Below are 24,544 nucleotides of genomic sequence, written 5' to 3'. Positions count from 1 at the left end.
TTAATTTCTACCTGAGGGCCCTGCATACCCTGGTGAGTGTGTAACCAATTTCCATTTCGTTAGTTATGTGAAATGTCACTTATCTCCTTCTTAATAACTGGAACCACATTTCTGGTGTATTTCAGTAGTTTATTAGCATAACATATAGGTTGTGCTAGAAATTGGCCTTCTTGTAAGTCTAATTTTGGAGGTAGGTGTTTATTTTACTGGAGGAATTAATGTTCTATAAATTTAAGACTTTCCTTCTCTGAACTCTTGAACATTTTTGCATATACCTAGACTAAATCACCTATCAATTGTATTATGATTTTGGTTTACTTGTCTGATATTTCCTCCATAGTAGGAGATCTGTGAAGCTGGGATTTTCTTATCTGCCCCAGGGTCTAGCACAACTCCAAAGGAGATGATAATTAAATATCTGTTGAATAAATGCATTTTCTCCTGGATTCATGTAGTGAGGAATAACTCAGCATGGCATGTTTGGGAAACCACTGTACTTTGAAACAAAAGGGACATGATGGGATTGTAGCTGTGGAGGTAGGCAGAATCCAGATTTTGAAATGTCTTATATACTGTGCTAGGATTTTGGAATTTTCTTAAAGGCATGGGAACCATTCAGGAGTTTCTGTGTGAAGGGAGACATAATCAGATACGCATTTTGGAAAGATTACTCTGTTGGTTTTATGCAGATGATGTCATTATATAAATGGCTCTCGTTAAATATTGGTGGAATGAGAATGGATGTAAGAATGAATTAGGGAGGGGTACCACAACTTCCCACAAGCCAGCCTTCCTATGGTTTTACAGAGACCAGATGCTTGCTGAGGTGTTCTGGGATGATCTGTGTCCTCTTCTACCTCATTTCAGGGGTCGAAGCCCTTATCTCTAGAATCTCAGAATGGGACTATATTTGGAGCTAGGTGTTTTTCAGGAGGTAATTAAGTTAAAATAAAAGCATTTGGGTGGTCTCTAATCCAATCTAACTCATGTCCTTATAAGAAGAGGAGATTAGGACATGCAGAGGGACACCAGGGGCACCAGTGTGCAGACCATTGGAAGAGGCAGCAAGAAGGTGCTATTTGCCCATCTGCAAGCCAAGGAGAGAGCCTTCAGAGGAAAACAACTCTTACTTATAGGCTGGCCCACTGTGGCCATCTCTACCTACTGCTGTATGTATTAGGGCTGTTGCTGCATAAGTGATGATAAAGAGCTTTTCTCTTTCCGCTGATTGGAAGACTCAAGAGAATTGGTAAAATGCACTAGAAAGGATTTTACATTAGGCATAAAAAGCATTTCCTCATATATAGGAGATGTAGTATTTAAATGTCTGCCTGAAGGTTTCTCCAGTTTAAGGATTGATCAGATTTCAGTAGACCCTGCTTGGCAGTAGAGGAATGCATTAAGTGGCACCGTGAGATACTTCCCAGCTTTCTGGGTCATCATTAATTACTTAAGTTATTTATTCAGCATTTATTAAACATGCAAATATGTGAGGCATTGTACTTTGCATGGAAGCAAATAACCAGACCCCTGCCCTTTAGGTTAATTAGAGTAACCTAGCTAATTAACTAATTAAGATAAATTAGACACAGTCCTTGTCCTCTGCAAGGTAACAGTCACTGGAGAAGACAGACAGGAAAACAGATGATTTAAAAATAACACAATCAAGACTATACTAGAGATATCACTTGGGTGCTGTGGGAACACTGTGTACCTGGAGAATAGGAAAAGGCTTCACACAGGTGATATTTAACAGGGTCTTGAAGGGTGTGTAGGAGTTCATCAGGCTGATAAAGGGGAAGGAAGGGTATTTTAGGGCAAGGTGAAAGCAAGAGGCATGAGGGACATGGTGTTTCTGGGAATCAGTGAGGACTACACTGGAACAAGATTTGTGAAAGTGAGATCACAGGGCCATGGGGGATGACACTGGAGAAGTGGCTGCCACCTGAGACTTAGCGGGTAGTTCAAGGTCTTTGTCACTGTGGACAGGACTGACTCTTCATTGGATCATCTTTGCTAGCCTACTGGCAATTTCTAAGATGACCCCAACAAACATGATGTGGCTTTCCGGTTGCATTCCCTGCTACTTTGTCTCTCTGGTTTGTCTTTCCAGTTTTTCCATTAGTCCAAGAGAGCTACCCGATATCCTGCCAGTTGTCCCATTCAAGGGAGTCAGATTTGGTCTCTGTCCTGGAAATAAGAGCATAATTAAAGATTACTACAAACTTTTTGAATTAAAATAGCTCTCATATTTTTAAAATTTCAACTTTATTGAGGTATAATTGACAAAATTGTAAGATGTTTAAAGTATATGTCGTAGTGATTTGACGTGTGTCCACATTGTGAAAACATCCCCCTCATCTAGTTAATTAACATGTCCATTACCTCACATGCTTATTTTATTTTGTTTTTGGTGATAACATTTAAGTTCTACTCTCTTAGCAAATTCAATTATACAATGCAGTGTTCTCCACCTATAGTCACCATGTTTTACATTAGATCTTCTCCTATATTAATACCCGAGTAGTTCAATAACACAAAAAGGATCTTTAAGTAGCCTTGGGATATTAATCATTTCAGCTGTTATAATGTCTGTAACAATAAAAATAAATACTCTCATAACTGAAGAGATTATGATCCTAAAAATCCACAGAGATCACATTCCAGTGTACAGCTGCCTCTGTTAGCCTGGCCACACACATCACCCCACAGAGATTCACTTAAAGATCTCAGACTCCATGTACCTTCTCTTCCACACTTTCTGACATTAAGTCTCCTCCCCTCCCAGCTCCCTGGCCTGGCTGTCTATTGCTCAGGAGTGATCCTCCGAGATGATGCTGTCCACAAGCCTCTTTCTGACAGCATGCTTCCCTCACCTGGGTGTTCTGTACCACTTTCTTGTCTTTCTTTTCTCACCCTCCCACACAGCTTAGAGCCCAGAGCCCATCCCTACAAGTGTTTCCTTGCCAAGGAACCTCAATGTCCTTTATCATTGTTCCCCTTACCCTACTTGCATGGTCAACTCCATTGCTGGATGAATTCAATTGTGCTTCTCCACACCTGCTTCGAGGTTCTGAGTGGGGCTGAATGGAAAGCAGTCACTCAACCACATATCCTTGCTCCATTAGATTAGCTCCCATCCTCACCCATGTCTTCATTGCTCAGTGTTGGTAGAAAACTCTCCATTTCCTGGTCAACTCTCTCCATGTCACCAGCAAAGACTTCTCAAGCCTCATCTACACTCTTCAGTGGAAGAACACTCTCGCTCCCCTCTCTGACCTTTATTCTCAGCAGAGGACTCCATTTCATTCTTCAGGAGCCGTGCATGGTTAGTGAGCACCTACTCTTAACCAGGCCCTCATCTAGGCTCTGGGGATCTGCGATGGAAAAATAAAGCCCTGACTCATAAGGTTGGTGTTCTAATAGAAGGAGATAGACGATAAACAAATATCCCACATAGAATGCCACTGGTTATGATGATACAAAGAAAAATAAAGTAGGATACAGGGTGGGGAAGAGGGATGGGCTGCTATTTTATTTAAAGGGAGTTGAGAAGATAGCATCTATGCAGGGAGCAAGGTGTGTGTCTGTCTGATGGAAGGAAATGTAAGTAGAGCCTGCATGGTGAACACAAGCTAGGTATGTGGGAAAAATAGAGAGGAGGCCAGGGTGGCTGGAGCAGAGAGAAATAGAGCAGTAGGAGATGAGGTTAGGCAGGTGGGGAGGAGATGATGACCTAGAGGCCAGGAACCACTGTGAAGATTTCGCTTTTCTTGGAATGACAGGGGAGCCGTTGGAGGGCTTCGAGCAGAGTGGTGATAAGAGGTGTCTTAGGCTTAAGGAAATCACTCTGGCTGCTGGGGGGAGAGTAGGAGCAGGAGTTTCAGAGATGCCAGAATGGCGCTTCCCCTCAGACAGGGCATGTGTATTTTTGGTTGTGGGAAGAAGAGTTGTGGAGCTTTAGTGGCAGCATAGGGAATGGGATGGAAGCAGTGAGGGAAGAAGGGCATCTGTGGATGCCGGGAAGCCTATGGAAACCCAAGAAATACACAGCTCTTGCTTGTTTTACTACCCAGTATGGTATTTCCTTCCTACTTGAGAGAGTCCTTTACCATGGGTGTGTGTGTGGGGGGATGGTTTGCTGAAATGCAGGGCTGAGAGTCCCTTTAAAGAGGTTACTGGCAGCTAGTGAATGGGCTGGGGACCTAGGTTCAGCCAGCTGGATGCTCACACCTGGAGCCTTCAGTTTAAATGGAATGATTCCTAGAACACATTCCATTACCTGAGAAATTCTTGGTGACGGCTGTGGCGAAGTGAGAATCCTGCTGGTGGCAATGGTACCAAAGGCAGTGTCTCCAGCAGCGTCTTCCCACTGGTGGGGCGGGGGGACTAGGGGTTCCTGGCTGGGTTTCCTCTCTTGCATGCTACCCTGCGCAGACCTAGCTTTCCTGGCTTTCTAAGTCCTTAACCAAGTTCTGAGTTCTTAACCAAGAACCCTGCAGATGCGGTGGCCAAGGATTATTTTTTGGCCAAGAATTTTGCAGAGTACTACTTGCTAAAGAAAGTCTGTTCTAATTTGAGCCACCCTGACTCTAAATGTGGGTGAGAGGTGGTCACAAGAACTTATTCAGTATGAAGTTGTATTCAGAGAGGAGGAAAGCAGGGTGAGAACAAAGATAGGAAGAAGCAAAGCTGAGATAAAACAAGTTAAAATGCTTTGTGAGATGAGTTTGAATATCACCGTGTAAAATCCGGTACATTTTCTTGCAAGTTTTTTGTCTTAAAATTATTTTAACAATTCTTTTGAAGAAAGCTACTGATTAAATTTTAATTCTGTTCTTGAGAGTGCTTAGTTCGATGTTCTGATTATGCAGGGATTGTTTCCTGTGGAAAAGGAGAAGCTGATACACTCTGTGTGTTTTTGCATTTCTTAAGCTCTTCAAAATGCATGAAGCCTAATTTTGTTATCAGTTAAAACTTCAATTCCAGATCGTCAGCATGGGTAAACCGGTGGCCTGGGAGTCAGGAGTTTTAGCTGTGAAAACTCAGTGTCTCTCTGTTCAGGGAAGGGCTGTGGATGATCTCAAAAGCTCCCTGAAGCCCTAAAAATTTGATCTGACCCAAAACTATCACACATTTTTTAGGATATTTTAAACATGAGGAAAAGTGAAGATAATTCAGGAACAGACATGAAGGTATTTCTCATACAGCTTTAATAAATCTTAACATTTTGTAATATTTGTTTCAGATCTTTTAGTGTTTTTGTTTTTTAATAACCACGCAATAAAATTCAATTAAAAAAGGCTTTTTCTTCCTCTTGTAACAGTTTTATGAGTTTTTTTTTTCATTTACAAAATTATTGTAATATATACATAACAGAAATTTGCCATTCTCACCATTTTGAAGTGTACCGTTCAGGAGCAATAAGTACATTTCCATTGTTTTGCAACCATCACCATCCCTTCCCAGAACTTTCTTCATCTTCCCAAACTGAAATCCCATCCCCATTAAGCAGGGATTCCCATTCTCTCCACCTCACAGCCCCTGGAAGCCACCATTCTGCCGTCTTTGTGAATTTCAGCCCTATGAATTTCAGTACATTGGAAAGTGACAGTAAGGACACAGAGAAACCCCATCACCCCTCAAATCTCCCTTCATAACCACAGTGTTCCGTAGCCCCTGGCAACCATTAATCACCACCCCCCTTTTCTCCAATGTCATAAACGGAATCATAAGGATGTGATCTTCTAACATTGGCTTCTTATATACAGCGTGATGCTTTTGGGGCTCATCCAAATTTGTGTCTATTGCTCCCTGTGTTCCCCTCTCTAATTCCTCTCCAAAGGCAACCGCGGTCCTTAAGTCAATGTATTTAATTCTTATGAATATTTTTATAGTTTTAGTGTATACGGATTTAGCCACAAAAATACATACTCCCTGTTTCCTATAATTTAAAATTTAAATAAATGATATCATAATGTACATGCCATGCTGCAAGTTGCTTTTATAACTCTCTGCTACATTGGTGCCATGTTAATGCTGAGTTATGAAATTTCACTGTTATATTCTGTTCAATGACTATATCACGTATATTGTGGATTCATCCATTTACCAATGAATAGACGTTTCTTTCCTGTCTGTCCACCTGTCTCTTTATCCCTCCCTGACCAGCCCTGGTAAGCCTCCCGCCCAGGGCCTCCAGTTCCAAATCACAGATGGTTAGAAATGCTCACTCTGAGGTCATAGTGGGGAAATCCCAGATCTCATCTCTAAGCTGGCTGCTTCCTCGGTTGAGTGCCTGGACAGAAGTTGCGTCTGAATCCTCTGACCCTCATCTAAGCCCAAAGTTTCAAAGAGATTTCAATCTTGGTTGTGGCTTAGCATTTCTATGGGAGTCTTAAAAAAAAAATAAAAGGAAAAGAGAGAGAATTTTAAAATTAAATCAGAATTTCTAGGACAGGGATCCCTGGGTGGCTCAGCGGTTTAACACCTGCCTTCGGCCTAGGGCATGATCCTGGGGTCCCAGATCAAGTCCCACATCGGGCTTCCTGCATGGAGCCTTCTTCTCCCTCTGCCTGTGTCTGCCTCTCTCTGTCTCTGTTTCTGTTTCTGTCTCTGTCTCTGTCTCTCTCTCTCTGTCTCTCATGAATAAATAACATTAAAAAAAAAAAAGAATCTCCAGGGCAGGGGTACCTGGGTGACTCAGTTGTTTCAGCATTGGCCTTCGGCTCAGGTCATGATCCTGGGGTCCTGGGATGGAGCCCTGCATCATCATCATCATCATCATCATCATCATCATCATCATCAGGCTCCCTGCTCAGCGGGGAGTCTGCTTCTCCCTCCCCCTGTTCTTGCACTCTTGCTTGTTCTTTCTTTCCCTCTCAAATAAAAAAATAAAGAATTTCCAGGGCAATGGTACTGTTTTTAAGTCTCTAGGTGATTTATAAATGTAGCCAGAATAACAAACCCCTGATTTAAAAAAACAAAAACAGACAAATAACTCCAGACAGGCAGCTTTTTCCAGCTCCTTTCACCAGCTGAGCTGCAGGCCTCCAGTCCCCACATCCAGCAGTGAGGTTAACTCTACCCTCCTCTCAACCCCCCACCTCTTTTTCCCTGGACCATGCTGGAGCCAAACTCAGCCACCTGATGGTTTCTCTTCTGTTTCTGGGGCACAGGGACATTTATCAAGTTTCCGAGGCTCTTTCTGGTTTACACATTTTCTTGATTTGTATTTTATCACTCTTCTATGTTCTATATGGTGAGATGTTGCCTCAGAACATGAACTTCTAGAAATGGCTTCTATCTCAGACTCTTGAAAGCACACGTCACCCGCGGAAGGACTGCTATTGTGACTTCAAAGGAACATATGCTGCCACCTTATAAATAGCTTCCTTTTGTGTTTTACTGTTTTAAAGCGAAAAATTATTGCTTTGTCCCATTTCAAAAGTAAATTATACTTGCGGGAAAATGTTCAAATGCTGTGGAAATGTATGACTTTGAAAGTAAAAGCCTCCCATCATCATTCCCCTGCAGATAGTTTTGAGTATATTTTCCCATATTTTTATACAAAAATACACATACTAATTTTTTAAAAATGAAAATGGAATTAAATTGATGAACTGAAGGGCCGTTGAGTTTTACTCTTAGTGGAAAACTTTCTGTACTTAGATGCCTACATTATTATTAATGGACATAATGCACTGCAGTTCATTTAGGGATGGCCATTTGCAATGTTTCGATCTTGGCCATCACAGACAATGCCGAAATTAAATGTTCTCATGTGTCCATATCTCCATGCATTTGTGCGGGGTCAAAATCTGCTTTATTTCCTTGGAATCCACATTTCCTTTTGAAGCTCTGAGTATATACATTCCTGCCAGGAAGGAAAATCGGCTTGGAGAGGGTGGAGTAGGCCAGTGGGCTGGAAGGCAGTGGATGCATGGTGCTCCCTTGAGATGCTCAGTCCTATTAGAGTCAACCTCCTGAGCCTCTAAACTCTCAATGCTGTGCACACTGAAACAGATGTCCTTTGCTTCACCTTCTCCTTAACCTGACCAGGTACTGAACGTCAGCCTCCAGAAAGTTAACTTGGAAAGGTTTAGTGCCAAGGCTTTCAAACCGCAGGGCTGTGACTTATTTGTGGATCACAAATGAGCAATTAAAAAAAAAAATCAGGGATGCCTGGGTGGCTCAGCAGTTGAGCATCTACCTTGGCTCAGGGCATCATCCCCTGGTCCTGGGATCGAGTCCTGCATCGGGCTCCCCGCAGGGAACCTGCTTCTCCCTCTGCCTATGTCTCCGCCTCTCTCTGTCTCTCATGAATAAACAAAATCTTTTAAAAAAAGAAAAAAATAAAAATAAATCAAACAGAACAGTATAGCAAATATCAGAGCACATTACGTGAAGTTGCTGTGGCAATTTTATTTCAAAGGCGTGTGTATGTAGGTGTGTGTGTTTGTGTGTGTGTGTTGGGTATCGTCCTAACTCAGGTTCCTTGGAAGCAACGCCCAAGAAAAGATTGTGGGTGTCTATGATGTCTTTAAGGACTGGTCTCAGAAAAAAGAGAAGGGAGCAGGGAGGGAGCTGGACAGGGCAGGGCAGGAGCTGAGCAGGGCCTGCTCTCACGCCTAATCCCATGGTTCGAATTGTACCAGAGACAAGCTGGTAGCCTCCTGAACCCCCAAGTCAGCCAGTCGTTGGCTGTGGGCTGCTCTCAGGAATACAGGGGCGTAACCTCTGAAAAGGCAGCTTCTGCTCAGCCCAGAGTAATTCTCCAAAGAAGGAGGCAATGCTCTTGACAGCTGCAGAATGGGTGCAACAGCCTGCACGGGGTTACCCACAGTGTCCATTTTGTGACATTTTATAAAATGTATTTCTTAGTGTGAGTAATGGAAAAAAAAGTTTGAGAAATGCTGGTGTAGAAGAATTCCGTCCATCAACCCGTGGGAAAGAAAATGAGGCCTCTATTACTCTTCCTCATTTTGTTAGACAAAGGCAAATCCTCCCATGCAGTATTCATTACAAATTCCCCATCAGAGAAAAAAGGCACCACAGAAAGGAAACAAAATGTGGAGGATGTTCTGAATGTTTTAAGCTTAAGCCTTAAGGCCCCAGCAGCCACCTAAGGAGGCTTAGAGCTGTGTTCTCCCACTGGGGGCATACCACCTTCAGGGTGCAGGGGGTGGTGGAGCTGTCAGGGTGGCCTCAGAACAGTGAAATAAGCATGACATGTGTTCACAAAGCACTCATTTCCCCCAGCTCAAGGTTTTAAAACATTTTTAAGACCTTGGATATAATATGGAACAAAATATAAAATTCATGTGAGCTTTTAAGATAAAGAATAAAATTACTAAGACAGGTGAGATTAGAGCTCACCACTTTGGTCTGTGCTCTGACTCCCAGACGTTCTTGTTGGTTTGCCTTTGCAGTTAGATACTCAAGGGGCAAATTGTGGAAAACAGCAGTTTCAGCACTCTTCCTCTTTCAGGAGGGTGGGGTTAACACGATCCTCCAGATTCCAAGCAGTTTGCTGGGAGCTGACATTTGCCCACCCAATAGTCTTGGCCACCAATCCTAAACTACCAGAACCATTCAGATAGTCAATGGATGGTTATTAAACCAGCAACTGGGGCTGAAATGATGAACAAGATAGACCATCCTGCCCTTATGGACCATTCTGATCAGAGGATTCAGACAAAACCAAATAAATAATGCAAGAGTCATTAGAGCTGCTCATCAAATTTTTGTGGCTTTCTGCCTTTGGGGCACATGTAGTGAGTACAGTGGTAGGGCCTCTTGTAGGGGGCTGGGGACATTGACTAGTTCTGGCCAATGATTCTGACTAGAAGTGTTGTGTGCCCCTTCTGGGCTGAGCAGCTCATGTGATGCTCCCTGGAGCTCTCTGCCCTCTGACACAATGACCAGTGAAGTGTCCATATGGTGGCCGCCCCATCAGCCGGGCCCCTGAGCCAAGCCTCCCAGCTGCCCCCTAACATATGTGTAGAATGAAAAAGCAATAAACCTTTGTTGTTTTAGGCTCCCGAGATTTGGGGAGTTTTATTACTGCACTATAATCTAAAGTATCCTGACTTGTACAAAACAATAAAACAATATTATAAATTGTGATAACTGCTGTGAATAAAGGAATAAATTGCTAATACAACATGATAGCAGCCTATAGGTCAGGGGATGTTTCTATGAAGATAGGAAATTTAAGCAGGCATCTATTAGATCAAGGTAATGCAGACTGCCACAATTGTTTTTGCTTTATTGCCAAGAATGGCAAAGTAGCCCTGGAATCACAGAGTCAGAAAAGTTAGGAAAGTGGGGGTGCAGATTTGCCCAAGGTCCCATGGCTAATTGATGGCAGAGCTGGAGCTCTAGCTTCAGTGTGTGGACTTAGCTCTACATCCTCTCTAGTAGGGCTGCTACTAAGGGAGGCAAGGGAGGGGTCTAGGATAAAACACTGTAGAAGACCACCCTCTGGGGCCTCCTTTATGTTTGCACAATCCTGAGAATGCTTGCCCTAAGGGGCCCACTCTTAAGGAAGAACTCATTCCCAGGATCATGCAAGTGCAGAGTTGACACCTGGAAATCAGTGCCTCCTTTAATGTTACACCCGGAGCGCTCCTCCTCTGACCCTGGTCCCAGCTGGGCTCTACACCACTGTGCTTGGTAGGGATGGCTTGTATGCACTTGGCATTCAGGTAGCTGAGGGTGTGTCCTTGGCATTCTGGGTGTGTCTCCTGATGTGATCTGAAACAGCACAACACTCCTTGGGACCATTTGACGGAGAACATGGCATTTGAATATGGGAAAGCACAGGGTTTTCAGGCTGCCCAAAACTGGCTTCTTCCCAGAGTCTGTGGTGGGTAACCAAGCAAAGAGACCAGAAAGTGAGATTTCTGGAGTTTGGGAGGGGCTACTGGCTGGATGGGGCCATTTTCCCCCTCAGTGCAGAAAAAAGCCTTTCTTCCACTCCGAAAAGGATCATTCCAAATGCAGAAAAGGAATTAAATGAAGTGCATTCTCTGTGAGGAGTTAATGATTTCTTTTCCTGAGAGCAGATTTGGGGATGGGGAAGAGGAGGGAGAAGCTAGCTGCTGACAGCTTCTCTGTGGGAACCAGCTCCATTGGCATCACCTGCTTGGCTCGATTATCCCCACTTTACAGAGAAAGGAACCATCCATTAGTCGAAGGCCTTTGCCTATTTGAACACAAGTCTGCCTAACTCTTATCCGCTTGAGGACAAGGGGTAACAGAAAGGGTAAAGTGTGGTGGCTGGAAGCGCTGATCTGGCGGAGAGGACAGATAACAGAATAGAAACAAAGCCACCTACTTTACAAAGCTAACTCAACCCAGGCCACCAGATTTTGTGTAAAATTTCACGAATCCACCACCTTCTGGATCATTGTTCTCAGGCAATTTCTAACTAGATTGCTGAGCAAGTGGGTGTGCATTCAACAAAAAACAAAATGTGTACAGAACCTCAGGGGCACAGAGATCTCTGTTTCGCCACATCCTATGTTTTTGCTTCACCAAGGTAAGATTTACAAACCATGGAATTTGCTTGTAGTTAGAATATGGTTGATGATTGTTAGTAGATGTATCCAGTTTTGAAGCCATTATCACGTCCATCACCTCTAGAGTTCTCGTTGTGCCTACTTAGGATCACCTTCCTTTCCGAACCCCAGTGCCAGGCAGGCACTGTCTGTGTCTATGGTTTTACTGTTGCTAGAGCTTTCATACCATGTGATCCGAAGACAGGTAGCCTTTTGTGTTTGGTCCTCTCACACGGCATAAAGTGTTTGAGATTCAACCATAATATTGCTTGTATCAGTATCATTTCTTTTATATTGCTGAATTCCAATCCATTGCATGAATATACTACATTATGTTCATCCATTTACCAGATGATGGACATTGGCTTGTTTCCAGTGTTGGGGTGTTGCTAGAATAGTCACATACAAGTGTCTGTGTTGACATATGTTTTCATTTCTTTGGTGTACATCGAGGAGTGGAGGTGCTGGGTTGTATGGTAGGTGGATGATTAGCTTTTTAAGAAACCACCATTTTGCCCAAAGGGGCTATGACCATTTTACATTCCCACTAGGATTATCAGACTTCTTGGTTATAGCCATTTTAGTGGAGATATCTAGGACAATATCTCATTCACCAGTTATCGGTTATACAAATTATCAGTTATATAAGTCACAAACATTTTCTCTCAGTCTTTCACTCACATTTTAATTTTCTTAATAGTATCATTTAAGAAAAGTAGTTTTTAAATTTTGAAGAAGTCCAATATTTTAATTGTTTTCTTTTATGGATCATGCTTTTGGTGCCATATCTGAGAGATCTTTGTTGAATTCTAGGTCATAAAGGTTTTCTTCTGGGCAGCCCGGGTGGCTCAGCGGTTTAGTGTCACCTTTGGCCCAGGGCCCGATACTGGGGACCCAGGATCGAGTCCCACGTCGGGCTCCATGCATGGAGCCTGCTTTTCCCTCTGCCTGTGTCTCTGCCTCTCTCTCTCTCTTTCTCTGTGTCTCTCATGAATAAATAAATAAAATCTTAAAAAAAAATAAAATAAAGGTTTTCTTCTTGGGGTTTTATCATTTTAGCTCTTACATTTAGTTCTGTCGTGCATTTTGAGTTAATTTTTTGCAGCCACATCTTTGAACCCTTCTCTTTACAGATGGGGAGACCAAAGCAAAGGCGCTTGGTTTAAGTTCTAAAGCAAACTAATGACAGAGCTAACATAGATTGTGAAGGTCCCTTCCAGACCAAGTGTTTGTTTTGACAGAGTTCAGATGATTCCACACATTCTAGGTTCGATGCTGCGTGGTTTTGGCCCCTAACATCACTCATTGAAAAGGCCTTCTTAAAGTCTGAGCCAGGTGTTTCTTATCAGCTCATGTGCACTGTGTCGGTTCCTCAACTCAGTAGAAGCAAATTGCTTAGCATCATTGTCTATACACTTGGAGCCAGCTGAGCCCATCCCATCTATATTTCTTCTAGCTAAATAGCTTTGGCTTCTTTTCCTCCCAGGGACTGTTTCTGCCCCTCCCAGGCCTTGCCCTGCTTCTTTGCACTAATGTCCTATACGTGGCACTTGCCACTTGGTATTGAACATTACAGCTCTGAAAGCAAGGGCAGGCTGGGAACACGTAGTCGGGTGGATTTCCCAGAGGATGCTGGAGAGAAAACAGCTGCCAACTTCCATTCCGATTTGTCAAGCAAGACAGCTGGAATTGTTAGGCCTTTCAATTTCCTGAGATCACTTGGGTAGAGGGAAGATGAGGGCAGAAGGACCTGTGAGGAAAGGTTGGACCAAGGGGCTTGAGAATCATACTTGTCACTCAAACACACAGCTGACAGTTTATCCTCTCATAGTTTGGGTCCAGCTACAATATCTGTTCTTTTACCTGGTCCTAGAAAAATCACATCAGCAACTATCCACCTCTTGATGAAGCAAGTTTTTAAACTGTAATAGTTGAACAGCAGAGAGCTGGGAGCAAAGGAGATGTCCATTTCCCTAAGAATGGGGAAGGCACATCCCATCCCACACAGGAATGCTACAGAAGTTCTGCGGCAGGTAGACACAACAAGCCAGATGTGCATGCACACAAGAGTGTGAAAAGACGTTAAATCTGTAGAGTTGAGTACAGAAGAGGAAAAAGAGTAAGATCTAGAGCATAACATAAATAATATTAGTCAAAACCATATATGCCCTTCAAAGTGACCATCCATACTCTACAAGTATCATACGTGTATCAGGCCATATATTCAGTACATAAGAGCGGATGTCTGGTGTGGGGAGGGAAATTGGAGGGAGTTCTGTGTTAGTTTCCTGTGGCTGTTGGAACCAATTTATACAAACTGGGTAGTGTGGAGCAATATCCGTGTATTCTCTCACTGTTCAGGAGATCAGAAATCTAAAATCAGTATCGTCGTGCTAGAAGCAAGTTGCCAACTCCTCTGGAGGCTCTAGGGGAGAATCCACCTAGCCTCTTCCAGCTTCTGGGGGCTACTGGCACTCCTTGGCTTGTGCTTACATCACTCCAGTCTTGAATGGCCAGCATCTTCAAGCCTTTCTGCTTCATTGTCACAGCACCTTGTGTGTGTCAGGTCTCTGTGTGTCAGGTCTCCCTCTGCAACCCTCTTGTGAGGGCCCAGCCAGATGATCTGGGATATAATCTCCCCATTTTAAACTCCTTAATCCCATCTGCAAAGACCACTTCCCCCCACCCTCCTTTGCCATGTTAGATGGCATTCACAGGTTTCAGGGATCCAGAGGTGGATATCTTCCGGTCCACCATTTGTTCAGCCTATGATAGGGTCCTTTACCCTTTTTCTTTCACACCTCTCACTCAATCTCTAGAAAATCATGTTGACTCAACTTTCAAAGCATCTAGAATTGACCCACTTTTACTTTTACTACCTTCATGGCTCCCCAGCCAGCCTAGCTGAAGCCACCACCTCTCCTCACTGGTCCCTTGGCTTACCTCCTTTTTTCTTTACGATATGCTGTCTACACAGCAGGCAGGTATCTTTTTAAAACGTATTCAGATCATGGTACTCTTTTGGGTCTCATTTTTTTACTCTGCTTTATTTTCTCTTCATAACGTTTATTCACCAGTTGCCATATATTTATTGTTTCTTCATTTGTCAATTTCCATGACTAGAAATCAGCTCTGCAAGAGCAAAGATTTTGACTGTTTTATTCCCAGCAGGAAAAAATAGTGCCTAACACATTGTAGACGCTCTAAATAGTTGTCACATGAATGATCAAAGGGGAACAAAGTTAATATAAAAAGAGAGGGGGTTTGCATAGACTCTAGTGAAGTGTCATAAACTAAGGAGCAAAATTTACTCATCTGCCGTTCTATTGTCCCAAAGACCATTTATCTAGAGCCCTGAGGTTACATAGCAGTGTGGATGGCTTTACTTTCAGGCCATACCTAAGCCCTAGGCTCAGTTAGTGGACTCATCTCATGAGCCACTCCTCCCGGGCCTGACCATCCAGGGCAGTGTGGCTGCATAAAGCAAATGTGGACTTTGAGGATAAACTGACTTGGAAGACCCAGGTAGATGATTTTGGGCAAGTTACTGAAACTCTCTGAGTCTCAATTTTCTAATCTCCTAAGTGAGGATTATAATTCCTATCTGGCAGGATTATTCTGAGAGTAGAAATAATGTAGCTAAACTACTTGTCATCCTGTTCTATATCCAGGTGGCTCTTCATTCCATCCACCTTTGACATCCATGGCTTTATGATGATACTATTGACTGGAGGCCACAGAATGAATTCCGCAAAACAACCCTCATTACTTTATGTAATGATTGTCCCATAGCAAAACATTGTTCTTTGTGTATTATGCTATTGGCCAATATAAAGGTTGATTAGTGATCAAGTCAAGCATCTCAGTATCTGCAAAGGCATGTCTATTCTACCCACTATGAGAAGGGCTCCCTTCCTCAGTACTTTGGTAGTGCCACCGGGTCACCTCTGGCATAGCTCTTATCACCCTCTTTTGTAATGGCCTGAGGAATTGTGTCTGTCCCACACCAGAATGCGTTGTGGAAAGATACTGTGTCTTAGTCATTCATCTTTGTACATTGACTATTTGATGGGTAAATAATATGCATAAAATACATTTTCTATCATGAGTACAATCCAATTCATTTTCAATTCAATTCAATTCAATTCAACAAACATTACTTGATGTATCATTCTGGGGATCGTTCTAAGGATGTGTATTGTTCTAGAGATTGTGTGTTATTCCCTCTGTGGGGACAGAACCTCCAGTCTTCTGCTGGGGCTGGGAAGGAGCAATTGCAAGGCTGATAAAGAAGGAGACAAGATCTAGGGCTCTAACTTCTCCTTGAAAACACTTTCACCAATCCTTCTGTTTTTAACCTCAGCTTTATCCCTACTTTCTGGTCCTTTTGAGGGTTCTGCATGATAAATTGAGCTGCTTCTTGTCTTCACAATAATGGCTTATGATGCCACTTTCTCAGGTCAGGTACCACTTGTCCATTTGTTTTCTAGTTTCAGAAAACACCTTATTCTTTTTTCCTCTTCTCATGTTTTGTTCTTGTGAGATCATGCTCAATTCTGCTCCCACCCTTTTAGCAGAATTTAAGTAGAAAAGACAAGTGTGTTTATTTAGAGTGCATCTGTATTCTTCTCTTGTTGCTACATAACAAATTAACACAAATTCAGTGAGTTAGAGAAAATTTGTTATCTTACCATTCTGAGGGGTAGAAGTGCAACATCATCAGTCCTAGTAGGCTAAGACGCTGGCTGGGCTGCATTTCTTTTTGGAGGCTTTGGGTGTGAGACTGTTTTCTTGCCCTTTCCAGCTTCTTGAAGTTGCCCACATTCCTTGGACTGTGGCCCCTTCCTCCATCTTCAAAGTCAGCAACAATAGATTAAACTCTTCCACATGGCAGCATGAAGACCCACTCTTCCACTGTTAAAGACTCTTATGATTACATTAAGCCCATCTGGATAATCCAGAATAATTTCCCTATTTGAAAGTTAGCAGATTAGCAATTCCATCTGTAACTGTAATTCCTTTTCTTGTGCAAGGTAAACATAGTCACAGTTTCCAGAGATCAGGGCATGGGCATTTGGTGGGTCATTATTCTGCCTATGACGGCACCACTCTCTAGAGCTTAGAAATGCAAAATTGAGGGACTCTTGGAGGGCTCAGTGGTTGAGCATCTGTCTTTGGCTCAGGTTGTGATCCTGGGGTCCTGAGATTGAGTTCCACATCAGGTTCCTGCAGGGAGCCTGCTTCTCCCTCAGCCTATGTCTCTACCTCCCTCTGTCTCTCATGAAAAAAAAAATATCTTTAAAAAAATTCAAAATTGAGTTTGCCACCACCTTCTATAAAGACTTAATATGACTTCAGATTTCAAAGAAACTTAAACTTTTCATACAATCCATACTTTTTGCATATTTTGTAGGAGTTTCCAAAGATGTGTAGAAAATGAGCAATACTTGCTCTAAAGTCATTTCATTTCTGTAACGAAGTAGTAGAAAAGCTTTTGTTTGAAGAACTTAAAATAATTGTGATCGGTTGAATAGTGTCTCTGCAAAACATATGTCTGAATCCTAACCCCTGGTACCTATGAATATGAACCTATTGGGACATGGGGTCTTGGCAAATGTAATTAAGTTAAGGATCCCAAGAAGAGATGATCCTGGATTTAGAGTGATCCTTAAATCCAAAGACTGATGTCCTTGTAAGAAAAAGAAGAATGAAATTTGAGTGACAGAGACATAGAAGGAAAGGCCATATAAATATGAAGGCAGAGATTGGAGGGCATCCAGTGTCTAAGGAGCACCAGGATTGCCAGCAATCATCAAAAGCTGGGAGACACTTGAAAAATACTATCCCTTGGAGCCTCTACAAGGAAGCCACCCTGCTGACTGACTCCTTGGTTTGAACTTCAGGCCTTCACCATTAGATGAGAATGAGTTTCTGGGGTTTTATTTAAGCCACCCCCTTTGTGGTACATTGTAGTGGCAGCCCTAGGAAATAAATACAGTAAACCTTTAGCCAACTTCTTTTTCCAAGTAGTAAAATCACAGATTGCATTAATTTCATTTTACTCAGAGGCCATTTGTTCACTGTTAGGACTATCTTTGTGACATTCAAAAGGTTGTAGACCATGTCTATAAAGGCAAAATCAAGTGGAGAAGGGAATTACAGTGGCCCCTTCTTATCTGTAGGGGGTATGTTCCAAGACCCCCAGTGGATCCCTGAAACTGCAGATAGTAGTGAGCCCCATATACATTATGTATTCCCCTATATACACATACCTATGATAAAGTATAACTCATAAATTAGGCACAGTAAGAAAGGAACAACAACAATAATAAAATAGAACAGTTGTAAGAACATACTGTAATAAAAGTTATGTGAATGTGGTCTCTTTCTCTCAAAATATCTTATTGTGCTTTACTTATCCTTCTTCTGGTAAGAAGATAAAATGCCTACGTGATGATGTGAAGTGAGGGGAATGATGTAGGTGCTGTGATGTAGCTTTATGCCACTACTGACCTTCTGACAAGATTTCCGAAGGAGGATCATCGGGATGCCTGGGTGGCTCAGCGGTTGAGCGCCTGTCTTTGGCCCGGGGCATGATTCCCGGGTCCCGGGATGGAGTCCCACATCAGGCTTCCTGCATGGAGCCTGCTTCTCCCTCTGCCTGTGTCTCTGCCTTTCTCTCTCTCTCTGTCTCTCATGAATAGATGAATAAAATCTTAAAAAAAAAAAAAAAAACAGAAGGAGGATCATCTGCTTCCAGGCAGATGCTGAAGGAGGGTAATTAAACCCACTGAGAGTGAAACTACATAGGTAAACGAGCCAGGAGGGGGGGCACTGTAGTCTTCTGGTAATAAAATCTAGTATTTACTGAGCCAAGTTCTGTGTTAAATGTTACAGTCATTATTTTATGTAATCTTCATAATATCTCTATGAGGGAGATACTATCATGATCTTTTTTATATGCTTGGAAACTGTAGCAGAGAGAGGTAAAACAGCTGAGAACATATTCTTTTTGTGGGGTAGAGGAGGAGTAGAGGGAGAGGGAGAGAATCTCAAGCAGGTTCCATGCCCACCATGTGAGCTGACTTGTGGCTCCATCTCACAACTCTGAGATCACCACCTGAGCTGAAATCGAGAGTTGGATGCTTAACACACTAAGCCACCCAGGCATCCCAAGAGAAAACATTCTAAACAAGGTCTTTCAAAATGCTAAACAGTTATGCTTGAAGATCCTGATTGGCAGTTGAAACTGATGGGGCTTGGTTTATTTAACCAGACTGGTTAAATAATTGTTCACAATCTCCTTTCTATTGTAAAAAAGCTAGAAAGTTCAAGAATTCCGGTCTAAAAGTTTATTTTATTTTATTTTATTTTATTTTATTTTATTTTATTTTATTTTATTTTATTTTATTTTATTTTATATTAAAGAGAGAGAGAGCGAGAGAGCACAGGAGAGCAGCAGGCAGAGGGAGAAACAGGCTCTCTGCTGAGCAGAAAGCCCAACATGGGGCTTGTTCCCAGAACCCAGAGATCAGGACCTGAGCCGAGGCGGATGCTTAACCCACTGAGCCATCCAGGCACCCCCAGCCTAAAAGTTTAAAAATGATTATGAGTTCAATAAATCTGGAATAAATCGAGAATCATCCTTCATATTCGTATCATACCCAAAGGCTTTCTCTCAAGAGAAGCTGCTAAAGAGTCAAGTCATTTAAAAAATGTTACAGGCTACTGCATAGATCTTACTGATACTCATTTGATTAAGAAAATATTATCTTTCCCCACAGTTAGGCTTTTATCAGAGATGGGAAAGATAACCTAACTGCCAGGTCAGAGATTCAGAGAATTCATTACTAAGACAAATAGGGAAAAGGGGGAACTCTGAAAGTCTCTTCAGGACTTACTGGGGTTGGCAGGGCAATCATTAGTTTTGGTGTCTTCACATATCCTGTTCCGTTCAGGAAATAAAGATAATTTTGTAAGCCTGATGCATAGTAGGTCATCCAGTGGGTGATTTTCAAGGTAAACACCGTGACCATCTTCACTTCAGTGCAAGCTGGTTTAAGCAAAGTTAGAGCCAGAGCTTTAGTGGGTGGGTGGCTATAACTTCAATGCCAGGGTCACTGGTGCATTACAATTTGAGTAGAAGATAAGCTCACATTTCTTTTATCTTCTACTATTGAGATTATGTCTGTTTTTGCTCCCAGGATCCCCCATTCCGGTGATAAAAGCCTCAGGGCTTATTCATTCTATGATAGTAATCTTGGTTATAACCTCATTGTAGAAAGAAAACCAACAATTTGGATCCTCCCATCTTGTCCTCTGCTGCCACATGCTGCTCTTGTCACAGCTCAGGGCAACAGCTGTTCTAGAGCTGGCCTTGACTGCTCTGGTCACAGGAGATTGGGAGCTCAGAGCTGGGGGCTGGGCCACGCCCACTCTATTATCGATGTCACTGCCATGGTGGTGTCATGTTTGGAGGTAAGCATGATGTTGTGGGATATGGGGGAAGTCTTGGGGTACTCCTTGCTCAGATATGTGCCCTAGACGCCTTCCCCCTCAGTTTCAGAATTGCTCCCTACAGCCTAGAAGTCCTTCCTCCTCCCCTGCCAAGGACTGCCTCTGGGCTGGCCTCTTGGGTTGACACTGGCACTTTTCCCCGGGTTATCGGTTGGTCAGAATAGTCCAAGGTATAGGATGTGTGCTGACATCAGGCCAGTGGTAGAAAATAAAATTGGATGGGCAGGGTTCACGCAGACTATGGTGGATCTGGAATGCTTGGCCAAGGGCTCCTGTGAAGGTTTTGAGTTGGAAGGGAAATCTCACCCGACTCCAGCCTGAAACCCCACCTCCACTTCCAGCCACCACACTCTGTCTCAAAGATGTAGATTTTCCTGTAGCTTCCCAGGGGACCTGAGGCAGGAAAGTGGAGAGGCGAGCTGCTGTGCCCACACCCCCTGACCCATGCTGGGGAGCCTTCCCTGGGGCCTCTTGCTTACAGTCACTCTTCCTCTCTGTGACCCTCTGAGTAAGCTGGGGAGCGGGGACATCTCGACACGGTGATGATGTCTGAGACTCTCATTTAGGGAGTCCGCGGCTGGCGGCTTCTTCTCACTTCTCTTCTGTCCTTCCTTAGCCACCAGGCCCTGGATCTGGTAAAGAAGGAGTTTAGAAGGAGTGCTGCATTAAGAACTTCCTTTCTGGGGATCCCTGGGTGGCTCAGCGGTTTAGTGCCTGCCTTTGGCCCAGGGTGTGATCCTGGAGTCCCGGGATCCAGTCCCAAGTCAGGCTTCCTGCGAGGAGCCTGCTTCTCCCTCTGCCTGTGTCTCTGCCTCTCTCTCTCTCTCTCTCTCTCTCTCTGTGTGTATTTCATGAATAAATAAAGTCTTAAAAAAAAAACAAAAAACCTTCCTTTCCTTTTAAGTGTCATGACAGCAGAGTGTGATGCAAAATGAGCACCAGGCTGGGGGGTCAGAACCCCTGCTCTGGGGCTGGGCAACAGAGCCCTCACCCAGTTGCCCTCACCCAGGTTCAGCTCGCTCATCTGTAAAATAAAGGAGCCGGTCAGGATCACTCCCAGAAGTACGTGCAACTCTAACATTCGATGATTCTGGGTTTTGTAACCCTAACTTACTCGTTTTCTGTTATTTTCTGAAAACTTGACATCCTGGCTGCCGTTCCCTCTCCTCTCTGTTCACTGATGGTACAGGATGGCATTTTAATCACCCTGGCAATGACATATTTTAGATCAAATTTTATCCCAGTGAATCTGCAGAGCGATAGAAGCACAAATTTGATGTAAGTTATAATTTTTAAGGTGCCTCTTCCCTCCTTCCCTCTTATTTGCCTCTATCATTCATGAGTGTGCATTTCCACCCGCCTCAGGCATATTTGTTTGCTTAAAGTGCCAAGGATTCAGAGAAACAGCATGTCTGAGATTGCTGGACTCTTCTGGGACTGGGCTATCACTCTGTTGGCTGCTTCGGAGGAGGGGAGGGAGAGGGGTCCCTGCCCAGATCTTGACAACCTCTCTTCTCATTTCTTGGGTCCGAGATCTCTTGGGAGCTGGCTCTACCACAAACCAGCTGTGCCTCCCTTTCCTCACGTGTAAAATGGGGATCATAATAGTATTTACCTCATTGGGTTGTCAGAGGCTTCCTAGTTCTGAATCGTTCGAAGTACTTGTCCAAAATCCAGGTTCCTGGGTCCCAGCTCAATCCTACTACTTGGCATCTCTGGAGCCAGGGCCCAGAATCTGTCCTTTGAGCAGCTCTCAAAGGCTTCCTAGTTCTGAATCGTTCGAAGTACTTGTCCAAAATCCAGGTTCCTGGGTCCCAGCTCAATCCTACTACTTGGCATCTCTGGAGCCAGGGCCCAGAATCTGTCCTTTGAGCAGCTGTCCCAACCAACTTCTCTATGCGACAGCACGAGAACATATGCCTTACATACCTGACGCTTCCCAGCACACGCGATGTCGTCACCTGCACCCGCTGGCCTAAACATCCCCATGGCTCTGAGAGGCAAGCAGGGTGGCTTCTCTACCTTTCTATACACAGGAACCTGCTGTCCAAGGTCACACGGTGTCCCTAGACCCCAACACCCAACATCCGCTTCCCTTTCGTCTCCTATTGCGGGGAAGGATGCTAGCTAGCATGCAGCCCGTCCCAGAATTTGGCTTGACTTCTTTTCATTTCTTTGTGTTTGCTGGGTGAGTTTCCTCGCTCCTGTTTGGCAGATAGCCATCATCTTCCTTTATAAATGCTTTTATCTGTGGCTCCTTTTATCTTATCAGACTCCCAGTATGTCTTCGTCTTTCTGCTCCTAAAGATAATTCCCGCTTTGCTATATGTCATAAGTGTCACCCCAGTCATGGCTCAAAATAACAAATAGGGTTGTTTCCAGTGAGGAAAGAAAGCTGGCAGGGCTCTCTGCTCAGAGACAGTGAAGGTTCTGAGCTTTCACCTGTCTGCTCCTGCCATGCCCTTCAAAGCACTTGCCCGTACACTCAGAGAGAGGCAGAGGACCTGTGTCGCCTGACAATTTAGGGGGATGATTTTGAGTGCCTCGGCGAACTGAAGAAATGAGTCAGGTGAAAGTGGGGTGCTCAGTCTGAACAGGTGGAAGCAGTATCTCGGGGAGACAGAGCTACTGCACTTACTGAGAGGTGCGAGATATGCCAGGATCAGAGGGAGAGGTACAGTCACCCCATCAGAAATATATTTTCAGATGCTCTGGGATTCAGACTGGTTATAAAAACCACAAAATCTTTCCACGAGGGTTTGTGACCAAAGTTACCCCGATATTGTCCATTTAGCAAGGCCCTCCTTCATGCTTTGAGACTTTGGTACCTAGGATGGCCCCCTAGGATGGCCTAGAACCTTGACCTTTCCTCTCTCCCAGGCTTTACAGCTCCCTCCCAGGGCCTCCTTGGGCCAACTCTTGCCTCTGGCTTCATTTCAAGTGCTGTCTATTGTGCGGCCAGACGTGCCATCTCTGCTGGGGTAGCTTCTAGAAAGGGTGTCTGCATGGACTACCTGTGCTTCCCTTAGCTGCAGCTTTTTAGTGGCACCACCTTTCTAGCTGGTGGCCCTTTCTAGCTCCCCTAAACCTGAGTCACCCTCTGCCCGCAGGCAGCCCTGTCCCCCTCCTCCAGAGCGTGCCCCAGTGGGGAGGGCGCAGCTGGGACCAGCGTCCAGAACTCTGTCACTGTGCACACACTGGCATTGGTATATGTCGCCGCTCCGTGGAACCGAACCTGCCCAGACAGATCAGCTGGGATGCTTGTTAAAATCCACGTTCAGGCTTGTGTGCCGGGATGGCTTGGGGACTGGGAATATGCTTTCTCACAGGTTCCCAGCTGACAGGGCACAGCTGAGGTCACGAGAGACCCAAGGCTTAGCTGTCATGTCCTGAAGCTTCCCTAGAGGAATCCAGTGCTCCGCAAGCACGAGGGAGGGCCACGGGGCCTGGTGCCTGCCTTGACGTTTGTAACTGGCCTGCACAGGGCCCATCCCCTGGGTGTCAGCAGCCGCAGCTTCATCTTTCTTTCCCATCATAAAGTAAATGGTACAGAAACACTCTCCCACTCCCAGGCAAAAACTCCAGAAGGTCCACAGTCTCCCGCTCACTCTCACTTACATGGTCACTGGTAGTCACAGAGCACCGTCTCAGTTCACTTACGGCCACTCTAAGAGATAAACTAAAACTCTGAAATGAACCTTATGGCAAATCTTTGCCCCTTCTTGGTACGCCTGAGTGGCTCAGTGATTGAGCATCTACCTTTGGCTCAAGGCATGATCCCGGGGTCCCGGGATCAAGTCCTACATCAGGCTTCCCACAAGGAGCCTGCTTCTCCCTCTGCCTATGTCTCTGCCTCTCTCTGTGTGTCTCTCTCTCATGAATAAATAAAATCTTTTTAAAAATTTGCCCCTTCCCTGTCCCTCCCCTCCCATTTCAGTTTTGTTAGGCAATCTGTGACTCCTCCAGGGTCAGGGAGGAGGGAAGAGGGAATGGGAACTGAAGTGCTGGCCAGGGCCAGACACTGGCCCCAGGCTTTCTGGCTCAGTAGGTATCAAACACTACTTTTCCAGTGAAGTGGTTCCAGGGCACCTCCATGATTCCCATGACTGAGCTCTCCTGCAGATCCCTCGGTGTGGTAGGTGCATCTCCATTCCTGGTGCTTGCTGTGATGCTTCCTCTGCAGGAATCCTGAGTCCACATCCTGCTTCTTGCTGTTGAGCTTGCTCCATCCCTGTCGCTAGTCCTATTGGTCGGGACCCAGGACAATCCCACTACCTACTTAACCCACCCTCAGATTCTGTAAGTGAGAGGAACCCAGGGCAATCATCTTGGTTCTCTGCTTGGTTCTCTCTTTCTGAGGCACAAGTTAGCAGGCAGTCCTCCCTATCTAGCTGCAGGGTGCACATATCAAAGCTCTCTGGGGGACCTATGGTGGCCAACATTCGATTTGGAGGAGGTGCAGA

At 44.3% G+C, this 24,544-nt stretch overlaps 1 long non-coding RNA gene across 2 annotated transcripts; it reads right to left on the bottom strand.

Annotated features, from left to right (window-relative positions):
• Positions 1-1,442: 1,442 nt before the first annotated feature.
• LOC112675861 (uncharacterized) lies at positions 1,443-21,044 on the bottom strand. Of its 2 annotated transcripts, none has more exons than XR_007407334.1 (6): positions 19,466-21,044; positions 16,256-16,478; positions 6,694-14,696; positions 6,234-6,396; positions 5,397-5,583; positions 1,443-2,190 (listed from the first exon to the last, which is right to left on the bottom strand). It is a non-coding gene; the product is annotated as an uncharacterized LOC112675861 (long non-coding RNA). The 2 variants fall into 2 exon arrangements; XR_007407335.1 differs by having other exon boundaries at positions 16,256-16,415.
• Positions 21,045-24,544: the final 3,500 nt, after the last annotated feature.

This window comes from Canis lupus, chromosome 30 (genome assembly GCF_003254725.2).
Source record: "Canis lupus dingo isolate Sandy chromosome 30, ASM325472v2, whole genome shotgun sequence".
Taxonomy (NCBI): Eukaryota; Metazoa; Chordata; class Mammalia; order Carnivora; family Canidae; genus Canis; species Canis lupus.
This window is presented reverse-complemented; position numbering and strand designations above follow the sequence as displayed.